Here is a 14,094-nt window from a genome sequence, read left to right as displayed (position 1 = left end):
ATGAAGCCTAAGTGGGTGAGGACAGATGGATGGCACACAGGATGGGGTACAGGCACACAGAGCCATATCGCTCAGCCATAAGGAGGGTGACATCACTCCACGTCCAGCAACAAGGAAGGAAGTAGAGATGCTCACAGTAAGTGAAGACAAAGGAAGACAAGTATCATGTCGTAGCTCTTGGAGGTGGATGCTAAAAATGGATACAAATGAACTCCTTGACCAAACAGAAATGGTCTTACAACATAGCAAAGCACATGGTTACCAAAAGCAAAAGGTGGCAGGCAAAGGAAATGAAAAGGTGGAGATGAACATACACACAAGACGCTTTGTAAAATAATCAACAAGAACCCACTATAGGACAGGGACCCCTAATCAACACTGCATAATAAACTATATGGGAAGAGAACCCAGAAAAGGACATGTACACAACTCTGCATAATTGAGTCATGTTGCTGTTCACCTGAAACACACACACACACACACCCTGCAACACTGTGAGTCACCTCTACACCAATGCAAAATGCAAACTACAAAAAGAGCATGCCGACTCTATTCCCTTCCAGCCTCAGTGACTTGGGCTGCTGCCACATCCCCCAAGCCTTGGGTCCCTTGGATGGACTGTCTTGGAGCTGAGGGAGGTGGGGAGGATGTGCCGGCCAATGAGCCCTGCCCCATGGACCTGGTGAGCCTGTTCCCCTCTGCACCGGCCCACAACCTCCAGATCCTGGCGGGCCCTCCTGCAGTGAAACTACACCTACTACACCCAAGGGACGTGGAGTCTGGGCTGGAAGAGCTCTGGAAAGCCCCTGGGCTCCATGTCTCCAGGTGATGGGGTTCCCACCTCCAGCTTCCTCCTTAGGGTCACCCCACCTGTGATGAAAGCACCCTCCGCAGAGTGGTGTTGCAGGAATTGGGATGTGTCCAGGGGATAGGGGTAAGGAAGCAAGAAGGAATGGGATGCAAGCCTTGGGTGTTTCTTCTGGCACATTCCATTCTACTTGACAATCAGGAACAGGACTTTCCCTAAGGCTCTGGTTCCTTCAGCAACCAGGGTAGGGGCATAAAGACACACTGCCGCCTTGTGGCCATTTCCTGTAACAACACCTTTGAAAGCTTTGCTCACGAGCACTTAATATTCACATGGCCTGTGGGCTGTAAGTAAAAAACACCCGCCCTCAAGAAATGTCCTAGGGGAGGTCAACAGAAAAATATTAAAAACAGAGCAGGTGTCAAGAAGACAATTTGAATAAGTTTAACTTACACTGTTTTTAAAAAATCACATGTAAAGATGTCAGCATCGCCAAATATGAGAGAAATGCAAATCAAAACTTCAAGGAGGTATAAACTTACACCAGCCAGAATGGCCATAGATGGAAACTCTACAAACAATAAATGCTGCAGAGGGTGTAAAACAAAGGGAACCCACCTACACTGATGCTGGGAGCGGAAATTGGGAGCAGCCCCTGGAGGACACCCGGCAGGTTCCTTAGCATTAAAATGAGAATGCAATTCAGATGCTCCTTAACATCATACACAAAAATAAACTCCAAACAGATTAAAGATCTAAATAAAAGGACAGATACTATGAAACTCTTGAGGAAAAGAGCATGCACCTTGACATCAAATGCAGCAAGTTCTTTTGTGATCCACCTTGTAGAACCATGAAAATACAACAAAAATAAACAAATGGGACCTAATAAACATTAAAAGCATCTGCACAGCAAAGGAAAGCATCAGTGAAAGAAAAAGACAGTCCTCAGAATGGAAAAAAATTCTTGCAAACAAAGATACCTACAGGGAATTTCTCTTCAACACAGACAAACCACTAGCACACCTCAATATCAAAAAACAAACAACCCAATAAAAACTCAGCCAAAGAATAAATGCACGCTTCTCCAAAGAAGTTATAGAGATGGCCATAAAGCACATGAAATGATGCTCAGCATCACTAGTTCTTAGAGAAAGGCAAATCAAATGGACAATGAGGTGTCACCTCACATTGATCAGAATGGCCACAGTGAAAACCCTACAACAATAACGTCTGCAGAGGTGTGGAGAAAAGTGGGGGAGTGTTGGGGGAGTGTCAGTCAGTGCACACACTAGGGGGAACACTATGGAGGTTCTTAAAAAACAAAACATAGAAATCCCCAGTGACCCAGCAATCCCACACCTAGATGGAGACCCAGAGGAAACCAAAATTTAAAAAGACACCTGCACGCAGCGATCAGGGCAGCACTAGGTACAATAACCAAGACACGGAAGCAACCTAAGTGTACAAGGACAGATGAATGAAGGCGGAAAACGGGGTACATACGCACAACGCAATACCACTCAGACAAAAAGGATAACCAAGACACGGAAGCAACCTAAGTGTACAAGGACAGATGAATGAAGGCGGAAAACGGGGTACATGTGCACAACGCAATACCACTCAGACAAAAAGGATAACCAAGACACGGAAGCAACCTAAGTGTACAAGGACAGATGAATGAAGGCGGAAAACGGGGTACATGCGCACAACGCAATATCACTCAGACAAAAAGGAGGACGAGTTAATGCCATTTCCAGTTACTGGGAAGAAACTAGAGACAATCATACTAACTGAGGTGAGATAGAGAATGAGAAGTATAGGCTATTACTTCCTGCGGAATCTAAATATGGACACAAATAAACTTCTTTACAAAAGAGAAACAAGCTCATAGACTTAGAAAAGAAACTCAAGTTTACCAAAAAAACAAAGGCGGAGGGACAGGGAGTAATTAGCTGCTTCAGATCAATATATACACCTTAAAACAGATGCTTAAGGGTTCATAATAGTCCCAAGTCTGAGAGGGCTGTAAATGACACCTGCCTTCAAGAAATGTCCTAGGATAAATCATCGGAAAAAAATTCCAAACCGGGCCAACTTTCAAGAAGCCAGATTGAAGAGGCAAATTGCTCTCACACGATGTAAAATAATAATAAAAGTGCATGGAAAGATAGTCCACATCAGTAATTATTAAATCAATGCCAGACAAAACTATGAGGTATCACCTCACACTGGTCACAATGGCCATCGTCGAAAAGATCTACAAAGAATAATTACTGCAGAGAATGTACAGCCAATAAGATCCTCCCACGGTCTTGGTGGGAATGTAAATGGTGAAGCCATGATGGAAACCAGCATGGAGGTTCCTAGAAACACTAGACATAGAGGTATCATATGATCCTGCAATCCCACTCCTCGCTGAGGTCCAGAGAAAGTGAAAGTGGAAGTGAAGTTGTTCAGTCGTGTCTGACTCTTTGTGACTCCATAGACTGTAGTGTACCAGGCTCCTCTGTCCATGGGATTTTCCAGGCAATAGTACTGGAGTGGATTGCCATTTCCTTCTCCAGGGGATCTTCCCCTCCCAGGGCTCGAAACTGGGTCTCCCGCATTGTAGACAGACGCTTTACCATCTGAGCCACCAGGGAGGTCCAAGGTCCAGAGAAAAGCACCATTCAAAATGACACGTGCACCGCAGCCAAGACACAGGATCCACCAAAATGTCCATTGACAGAAAAACGAAGACTACGTGGTACAGCTATACACTGGAATGCTACTCAGCCATAAAACAGAATGAAATAATGATACTGGCAGCAGCTTGGATACACCAAGAAACTATCATACTATAAATACTTTTCAGAGAGAAAAGGACAAGTATCCTAAGATATCACGTACAGATTGAATCTATAAGTTCAGACCAATGAACTAATTTATGAAACAGACTCCCAGACTGGGAAAATCAAATTATGATCATCAAAGGAAAGGGACAGATAAATTAAGAGTTTGGGAAGAAAATACATACACTATCAAGTTGAAAAAGAAAAAGGACCTACTGAATAGAACTGGGGACTCTACTGAACAGACTGTACTAACCTATATGAGGGAAAAAGCAGAGAAAGAATAGATATCCATCTATGTATAACTGAATCAAGTTCATGTACACCTAAAACAAACAAAAGATTGGAAATCAACTCTGCCCCAATATAAAATAACAACAAATTACAAATTAAATTACATGAGCTTGGTCTAGAGGAAACCAGAGACTGGGGACCCTATGAGTTAGATATATGGCATGCTATGCTATTAACATGACACCACCAAAGGTTGTCTTTCACTCAGCGGAACACAGAGCAGCAACTCACTCAAAGGTGCCTGACCTCATGTGAACGCAACAATATAAAGAGAAGAAAAAGGCCACAGGTTAGTCAGGGCAACACCCTCAATTCAGATGTCAGAGGGGACAAGAGGCACCGAGGTAAAGAGCACATGCGGAGTCAGCGGGTGCAGGATAGGACCCATGTGGATGGGGTGAGACCCACACAACCCCCAGAGCCTGCACCTGCGGTCACACACCCACAGGCTCCAGGGTGACCGCCTCCAGACCCTGCACCTGGGATCACACACCCACAGGCTCCAGGGTGACCGCCTCCAGACCCTGCACCTGGGGTCACACACCCACAGGCTCCAGGGTGATCCCCTTCAGACCCTGCACCTGGGATCACACATCCACAGGCTCCGGGGTGACCCCCTTCAGACCCTGCACCTGGGATCACACATCCACAGGCTCCGGGGTGACCCCCTTCAGACCCTGCACCTGGGATCACACATCCACAGGCTCCAGGGTGATCCCCTTCAGACCCTGCACCTGGGATCACACATCCACAGGCTCCAGGGTGATCCCCTTCAGACCCTGCACCTGGGATCACACATCCACAGGCTCCGGGGTGACCCCCTTCAGACCCTGCACCTGGGATCACACATCCACAGGCTCCAGGGTGATCCCCTTCAGACCCTGCACCTGGGATCACACATCCACAGGCTCCGGGGTGACCCCCTTCAGACCCTGCACCTGGAGTCACAAGTCCACAGTCTCCAGGGTGACCCTCTCCAGACCCTGCACCTGGAGATACACATCCACAGTCTCCAGGGTGACCCTCTCCAGACCCTGCACCTGGAGATACACATCCACAGTCTCCAGGGTGACTGCCCCCAAGACCCTGCACCTGGGGTCACATGTCCACAGTCTCCAGGGTGACCCCCTCCAGTCCCTGCACCTGGGGTCACATGTCCACAGTCTCCAGGGTGACCCCCTCCAGTCCCTGCACCTGGGGTCACATGTCCACAGTCTCCAGGGTGACCCCCTCCAGTCCCTGCACCTGGGGATACACATCCACAGTCTCTAGGGTGACCCCCTCCAGTCCCTGCACCTGGGGTCACATGTCCACAGTCTCCAGGGTGACCCCCTCCAGTCCCTGCACCTGGGGATACACATCCACAGTCTCCAGGGTGACCCCCTCCAGTCCCTGCACCTTCGGTCACACACCCACAGGCTCCAGGGTGACCGCCTCCAGACCCTGCACCTGGGATCACACACCCACAGGCTCCAGGGTGATCCCCTTCAGACCCTGCACCTGGGATCACACATCCACAGGCTCCGGGGTGACCCCCTTCAGACCCTGCACCTGGGATCACACATCCACAGGCTCCAGGGTGATCCCCTTCAGACCCTGCACCTGGGATCACACATCCACAGGCTCCGGGGTGACCGCCTCCAGACCCTGCACCTGGGATCACACACCCACAGGCTCCAGGGTGATCCCCTTCAGACCCTGCACCTGGGATCACACATCCACAGGCTCCGGGGTGACCCCCTTCAGACCCTGCACCTGGAGTCACAAGTCCACAGTCTCCAGGGTGACCCTCTCCAGACCCTGCACCTGGAGATACACATCCACAGTCTCCAGGGTGACCCTCTCCAGACCCTGCACCTGGAGATACACATCCACAGTCTCCAGGGTGACTGCCCCCAAGACCCTGCACCTGGGGTCATATGTCCACAGTCTCCAGGGTGACCCCCTCCAGTCCCTGCACCTGGGGTCACATGTCCACAGTCTCCAGGGTGACCCCCTCCAGTCCCTGCACCTGGGGATACACATCCACAGTCTCTAGGGTGACCCCCTCCAGTCCCTGCACCTGGGGTCACATGTCCACAGTCTCTAGGGCGACCCTCTCCCAGATCCTGCACCTTTGGTGGCAAGACCCTTGGTTAGGACACCAGGTCTCTGCTGGTTGGGCCCCTACAGTGGAAAGGAGTGAGTTCCTGTAAGCTCCTGGCCTGGCAGATAGAGGTGTCAGTCTCCTTCCCTCAACTTGTCCCAGAGAAATCCTCCTCTTTCCCTTCGGTTCTCTGTGATAGTAACTGTTCTTACAGCTGTCATGGTAATGTTGAACACACTACCTTGGTGCTGGCAGTCTCGGTCTTTTGTTGTCCTGCTGAGGTGCCGCGAAAACACACCAGACTCTGGGCTGGAGATGAGGGGCAGGTCTAGTCACTGCTGAGCATGGACGCTCTGCTGGAAGGAGAGCACAGCAGAAACCTCACCTGCTGCCCATTGGCTTTTTGCCGGATCCATGTGCCCTGCAATCAATTGCCCAGATAAACCTGCTCCCTTCTTGCCAGGATCGTGGTGAATTGGAATAATTACCAGGTAGCTCACCTGAGGAGTCTCCAGGAGCCCCAGGCATGGGGAACCTCACAGTGGTAAAGAGGGAATAGACACAGGCCTGTGTAAAATGATACTGTAAAGCATTAATTCTTAAACACAAGTGAAGCTCACATGTATTCTTCCCTTTTTCTTAGTTTTGTGTATATGGTCTCCCTCTGCACATGATTCTGACCCATGCAGACCGGGTGAGGCTCACACAGCCCCCAGACCCCCCTCCACCTGGGGTCACACGTCTCCTTGGTCAGAACACCATGGTTGTGGTCGGCAGAACCCCAATATGTAAACAAGCCAGGTCCATCTAGTCAAAGCTATGGTTTGTCCAGTAGTCATGTATGGAGGTGAGAGTTGGGCCATATTGAGCACCAAAGAACTGATGCTTTCAAACTGTGGTGCTGGAGAAGACTCTTGAGAGACCTTGGACAGCAAGGAGATCAAAGCAGTCAATCCTAAAGGAAATCAACTGTAAATGTTCATTGGAAGGACTGATGCTGAAGCTGAAGCTCCAATACTTTGGCCACCTGATGCGAAGAGCTGACTCATTGGAAAAGACCCTGATGCTGGGAAAGATTGAAGGCAGGAGAAGGGGATGACAGAGGATGAGATGGTTGGATGGCTTCACTGACTCAATGGGCATGAGTTTGAGCAAGCTCCAGGAGATAGTGGAGGACAGGGAAGCCTGGCGTGCTGCAGTCCAAGGGGTCACAAAGAGTTGGACACGACTGAGCAACTGAACAACCACAACCAGGTAGCCTGCCTGAGGTGCCTCAATGAGCCCTCATCCAAACATAATCCGTGTAGACAGCACGTGGAGAGGTCTGAATCTACCATGTAGACAGAACTTGGCCAGGTTCAAAGTAGCTTAGGGCTGCGCTGGCAGGAGGCACGGTCACACCCCCGGGGTCTCTCATCGCTGGACAGGGGCTTACCCGCACTTGGGAACTAGGATGTACCTTTCTTGAAGAAGAGATCATCCCTGGGCTCCACACTTCACCCACGTCAGGAAACGGAACAAAAGCTTCCTTACTAAACATCTCAAGGGGCAGAACAAAGCTGCGAACAGGTTCTGCGCCATGTGGCAATCGGGGGAGGGGAGAACCAGGAACCTCCAGCGCAGCCTGGGGTGCGGCGGGGACAGATCGGAAGTGGCCTGGCTGCAGTGTCCCGGGCCTCCAGTAGGAGGCCCTGCCCCAGACACCCAGGAAGGGACAGTCCTGCAGGGTCCAGCGGAGACAGCGGGTCTGTCCATCCTGATGGTCAATTAGGAGGTGGAGCGCGCTCAGGTCCTGCTTCTCCGCAGGGTGGTGGGGAGAGGGGCCGACACCTCCTAGGCTCCCGCTCAGATGACTTCGTGCTGGGGCTGACGCTGGCCCGCAGGCACCACGCAGCATCCGAGCGGGAATGCAGGAAGAGGTGGGACATAGATGCCCCCAGAGCAGAGAACCACGGGGAGCTCCCACCTGCACCCGCCTGCCCACCTTGGGCCCCAAGCCCCCAGCCCAGGACCCACTACCAGCCCCTCCACCCCCCACACACATATGCGCTGCACACCTACATACACCATGCACCCGAACAGCACATCAGCAAACACACACCCATAGCACACACAGGGGTAATAAAATGAATATCCTAAAGCATTTGTTCCTAAATACAGGCGAAGCTCACATACAGTCTTCCCTTCTTCTGAGCTTTGATGGATTTCAAAATAAAAAAGTTTACAAAGTAGGTAATGGTGAATGACTTTTGGATCATGGGACTTTCTGAAGCTATTCCACAAATATGACAAAACATGAGAGATGAATGTAGATATTTCACGTGTCCCTTGGCAGAAGAACAGACAAGCAGACCACAGTCCATCCACACAATGAATGTTGTCCAGCCTGAAAGGAAGGCAGTTCTGACACAGCCTTCACCGTGGATGAAACCTGAAGGCATTATGCTCAGTTACATAAGCCAGATATGGAAGACCAAATGTTTAAGTCCACTCATATAAGGTCCCAGAGCAGTCGGCTCCATAGACACAGAAAGCAGGATTGTAGGTGCCAGCGGCTGAGGGAGGGGAATGGGGACTGCGTGTCTCTTGGGGACTGTCTCAGTTTTGCAAGATAGAAGTAGCGACTGAGCAACAAGAATGCACACAAGCATGCACTGCAGCAGCGTTTACAACAGCTGAGACATGGAAGTAACCAAAATGTACGTGGACAGATGAATGAGTAAAGAAGTCATATATGCACAGAATGGAATATGATTCAGCCATGAAAAATGATAATGCCATTTGCAGGGATAATCTACAACAATCAAAGATTAATCTAGAATATTCATAGTGAGTGAAGTACTTCAGAAGGAGAAACTGATATCAATGAGCTATTTTATAAAAGTGAAATACACACACAGTCTCAGGAAACACACATGGTTACAGAAGAGGAGTTGTGGATGGAAGGGATAAATTAGGAGGTTGGGATTAATTTATACAAATGCATGTAGAATATAGACTCAAACGGGCCTACTTTAGAAAGGGTGGTATACTACACGCTATAATAACGTGTGTGTGAAAAAAACAAAGATGAATCAGTATGTGTATGGGGATCACTGGTGAAGAATCTTCACACCTACAAACACGACATTGTGAGTCAGTTGTCCTCCCAAAGAAGTAAACATTAAGTTTAAAAAAAAAAACAAAACACGGATTAATGAGACACAGGTTTCTGGCATGTGCCAGAAGAAGCCACGTACTGGGAGTAACACTATGGCTCTGGTTATTCTAGAACAGGTGTAGGGCCCGAGAAGTCCTGTCTCCTCGTGAACACTCAGGGTGCTGGTGAGATGTAAATGCCAAGAATCCCTGTGGAGAGGAGTACGGAACTGCCTTTGATAATCTTTGGTAAGACAAACCTTGATTCCAGCCCAGGTCTCAGGAGGACTTAGAGCAAGCCCTGCTCAGTGCTCCCTCCTCGTCAGCACCAACAAGGGCAGGAGGGGCCTGGACAGCAGCTCCGCCCGAGGCCGGCAGACAGCCTCGCTGAGGGACACGCAGTCACGGCTCTGCCTCGGCAGGCGGTTAACAAGGCTCCCCACCCAGAGCAAAGGGCTCCTTAACTCCAAATTCATTTTGCACAGAGTAGAGGAAAGAATCAGACATAAACTATAAACTAAATCAAGTATCTTTATTTTTTAATTTAAATATAAAAAGTGAAGGATAGTGCTCGCTTCGGCAGCACATATACTAACATTGGAACGATGCAGAGATTAGAGTGGCCATGAGCAAGGGTGACATGCAAATTTGTGAAGCGTTCCATGTTTAAAAATAAAAAAAGTGAAGGATAAAAGCAGTAAAAATGACACTTTAAGTGAATAAACTACAAACTAAATCAACTATATATTCTGGCTTACATATAAAAAAGAGGAGAAGGGTGGAAGCAACACAAATTACTATTAAGTGAGCAGCCCTTGGCTATGTGGGTACCACCCAAGTTCTCTAGTAAATTCCACCGCTAGACTCGGCTGCAGACACCATCCGGGAACCAGAGCTGCTCTTTCCATCACACCCGGAGGAGCCTTCTTTGTCTCCAGGGCATGTACAGAACCCAAGTCTGTGCCTTCAGGCACCTCTTCTGCCAGGCTCCAAGCAGAAGGCTCCACTTGAGTTGTGTTCTTCATCTTCTCCTGCAGGTTAATGGTGGTAAAATGAGGCAAAGGAAGTGCCTAGAACTTGAGCGCGTCCCCTTTCTGCAGCTGTTTGATTTTCTTCTCTTTCTGTAAGTGACTTTTTTGAATCGAAAGAGAAAGGGCATATTTCCACAGTTCTCCTCACCGGGAGTTTGGGCTTAATAGGTACTGTCATGGGGCAATTGTTGAGCTCCTCATCCTCATCTTCTTGGGTGGGTTGGGGGTTCTCTTCTGAACAAAGGCAGGTAACCTGGGGACAGTGATTGGAATTTCTTTCTAACGGGGAACACCCACAACACCTAACAAGATGCAATAAGGGCAAGGCTTCGCATAAATTTAAAGCGTTTATCCTCCAGTACCCTCTTTGCTTTTCGCTGATTCTTTTCTCCGTTTCAAAATCAAAGACAAAATCAAAAGCATGGCCGGTGGCTTCTCTGGCTGGTTTCTAAGGGAAAATGCACCCACTGTAAAGAACTCCAGGATCCAGCTTCCGCACTTTAAATTTGTAGAGCCCTGCTTCTACAGGATTACATTTCTTGGATTTTGCATTGGTTTCCAACACCTCCACCACCTCTCGCATTTTTATTCTCTTCTCAGTACTTTTTAGAATCTTCTGTATATGGGAAAAAGAACCTGAAAAAGAATAGGTATGCATTTATACATGAATTCATTAAGTTCTTGTGCACCTTATACAAACACAACTTTGGAAATCAACTGTATTCCAGTGTAAGATCAAAATGAAATTGCACAGAAAGAAAAAGAAAAAAGAAAGGTGCATGAAGAAATGCTGCCACCTTGTGGCCGCTTTCCATAACAACAAAGTGGAAAGCTGTGCTGATGGGCACTTAATATTCAGAAGGCTCGTGGGGTTGCGAGTTAAACAACTCCTACCTTCAAGGACTGTTCTAGGAGTGTTCATCAAAACACAGGGAAGACATTCAAAAGCCAATTGCTAGATGTTTCACTCATACCCTTAAAAAACACACACAGGAAATGCTGTCAACCTTGCTAAATATTAAAGAAATCCAAATCAAAACTACAATGAGGTATCAACACACACTGGTCAGAATTGCCATTGTCAGACACTCTACAAAGAACCAAGGCTGGCGAGGGTGTGGAGAAATGAGAACCCTCCTCCATCTATGCTGGAATGACAATTCGGAACAGCCACTATGGAGACAGTGTGTGTGCGTGCTAAGTCGTTTCAGTCGTGTCCGACTCTTTTCGACCCCGTGGACTGTAGCCCGCCAGGCTCCTCTGTCCATGGGATTACACAGAGCTTTGTAACACAGGGAAGGTAGTCCGAATATGAAAAGATTACTGTTAAAGACAACCAGATATCCTGAGTCAAGCAATTTAGTGCTCTTCTGTGTATGGGAAGATGCCCCAGTCCTGGCTCACTGAAATTGCTCCTTTCGTATGCACCTCCCCTGTGTGGGCCAGCATCCTGTTTTCACTTCGTGACCTTCCTTTCCTCAGGGCTCACCTTAGAGTGTCTGCAGTCTGATGGCTGCCAGAGAGCAGATATTCTTCTTCCTGAGTTCCTGAGGGCTCACCGGCTCACACTGGAGGGCTGCAATTGCAGATGACTATCACATCTAGCTGGAGAAGGCAATGGCACCCCACTCCAGTACTCTTGCCTGGAAAATCCCATGGATGGAGGAGCCTGGTGGGCCGCAGTCCATGGGGTCGCTAAGAGTCGGACAAGACTCAGCGACTTCACTTTCACTTTTCACTTTCATGCATTGGAGAAGGAAATGGCAACCCACTCCAGTGTTCTTGCCTGGAGAATCCCAGGGACGGGGGAGCCTGGTGGGCTGCCGTCTATGGGGTAGCAAAGAGTTGGACACGACTGAAGCAACTTAGCAGCAGCAGCAGCAGCATCACATCTAGCCAGGAGCGGCCAAGAAGAGCTACCCCATGTCCGAGGCTGGGGCGGCGGCCAAGATGGACTGGTTGGATCTCCTTGCAGTCCAAGGGACTCTCAAGAGTCTTCTCCAACACCACAGTTCAAAAGCATCAATCCTTCAGCGCTTAGCTTTCTTGCTTAGCTTTCTTCACAGTCCAACTCTCACATCCATACATGACCACTGGAAAAACCATAGCCTTGACTAGATGGACCTTTGTTGGCAAAGTAATGTCTCTGCTTTTGAATATGCTATCTGGGTTGGTCATAACTTTCCTTCCCAGGAGTAAGCATCTTTTAATTTCATGGCTGCAGTCACCATCTGCAGTGATTTTGGAGCCCCCCAAAATAAAGTCTGACACTGTTTCCACTGTTTCCTCATCTGTTTGCCATGAAGTGATGGGACCAGATGCCATGATCTTCGTTTTCTGAATGTTGAGCTCTTAAGCCAACTTTTTCACTCTCCTCTTTCACTTTCATCAAGAGGCTTTTTAGTTCTTCTTCACTTTCTGCCATAAGGGTGGTGTCATCTGCATATCTGAGGTTATTGATATTTCTCCCAGCAATCTTGATTCCAGCTTGTGCTTCTTCCAGCCCAGCGTTTCTCCTGATGTACTCTGCATATAAGTTAAATAAGCAGGGTGACAATATACAGCCTTGACGTACTCCTTTTCCTATTTGGAACCAGTCTGTTGTTCCATGTCCAGTTCTAACTGTTGCTTCCTGACCAGCATATAGGTTTCTCAAGAGGCAGGTCAGGTGGTCTGGTATTCCCATCTCCTGAAGAATTTTCCACAGTTTATTGTGATCCACACAGTCAAAGGCTTTGGCATAGTCAATAAAGCAGAAATAGATGTTTTTCTGGAACTCTCTTGCTTTTTCCATTATCCAGCAGATGTTGGCAATTTGATCTCTGATTCCTCTGCCTTTTCTAAAACCATCTTGAACATCTGGAAGTTCACGGTTCACGTATTGCTGAAACCTGGCTTGGAGAATTTTGAGCATGACTTTACTAGTGTGTGAAATGAATGCAATTGTGTGGTAGTTTGAGCATTCTTTGGCATTGCCTTTCTTTGGGATTGGAATGAAAACTGACCTTTTCCAGTCCTGTGGCCACTGCTGAGTTTTCCAAATTTGCTGGCATATTGAGTGCAACACTTTCACAGCATCATCTTTCAGGATTTGAAATAGCTCAACTGGAATCCCATCACCTCCACTAGCTTTGTTCGTAGTGATGCTTTCTAAGGCCCACAGATAACTAGGGTATTCTTTTAGGCGGTGGAGAGCCCTGGGGTTCTTCCTTCCCAGGGTCTGGTTTTCCAGTTGGTATGTCGTTTCCACAGATACTGGGCATATAGCTCAAAGTCCACAGTCCAGCCCAAGATGGAGTCCTGCTTTCAAGATGGAGCCTGTTCTGTTTCCTCCTTCAATATGTCTAGCTATACATGAGTCAAGCACCTGGAAAGACACCCCCCCACACACACACATTACTGTGCTCAGTTGCGCAGTCATGTCGGACTCTTCGCAATCCCTTGGAGTGTAGCCTGCCAGTCTCTTCTGTCCATGGAATTTTCCAGGAAAGAATACTGGATTGGGTTGCCACTTCCTTCTTCAGGGGATCTTCCTGACTCAGGGATCGGATCTACATCTCTCGCATCTTCTACATTGCAGTCGGATTCTTTACTGCTGAGCCACACCAGGGAAGACCCACTCACTATTAAATCAATGCAAATCAAACCTACACTGAGGAATCCCCTCACACTGGTCAGGATGGCCATCATCAGAAAGATTTCCAAAGAATAAATGCTGCAGAGGGTGTAGGGGAAACAGAATCCTCCTGCGCTCTGAGCGGGGATGCACAAGGGTACAGCCACCAGGGGAAACAGCACGGAGGTTCCTGAGAAAAGGAAACAGAGGAGCCATGGGATCCTGCAGTCCCACTTCTGGGCTCGTACCTGGAGGACATCACGATTCAAAATGACATGTGCACCCCT

General features: G+C 48.4%; 1 long non-coding RNA gene and 1 other non-coding gene across 3 annotated transcripts in view; one reads left to right on the top strand and one right to left on the bottom strand.

Annotated features, from left to right (window-relative positions):
* LOC123328256 overlaps positions 1–6,433 on the bottom strand; it is a 40,660-nt gene extending 34,227 nt beyond the window's left edge. The window contains exon 1 of one of the 2 annotated variants that reach the window (XR_006543086.2): positions 6,264–6,433. This is a non-coding gene — a long non-coding RNA (uncharacterized LOC123328256). The remainder of the gene's footprint in view (positions 1–6,263) is intronic. The other variant, XR_006543087.2, reaches the window with a different exon arrangement.
* Positions 6,434–9,727: 3,294 nt separating this feature from the next.
* Positions 9,728–9,830, top strand: LOC112577854. Its single transcript, XR_003102056.2, has one exon. It is a non-coding gene; the product is annotated as a U6 spliceosomal RNA (small nuclear RNA).
* The last annotated feature ends 4,264 nt before the right edge of the window (positions 9,831–14,094 follow it).

The sequence above is a fragment of the Bubalus bubalis genome, chromosome 11 (genome assembly GCF_019923935.1).
Source record: "Bubalus bubalis isolate 160015118507 breed Murrah chromosome 11, NDDB_SH_1, whole genome shotgun sequence".
In the NCBI taxonomy this organism is placed as follows: Eukaryota; Metazoa; Chordata; class Mammalia; order Artiodactyla; family Bovidae; genus Bubalus; species Bubalus bubalis.
Note: the sequence above shows the minus strand (reverse complement) of the source record. Positions and strands in the feature narration are given on the sequence as shown.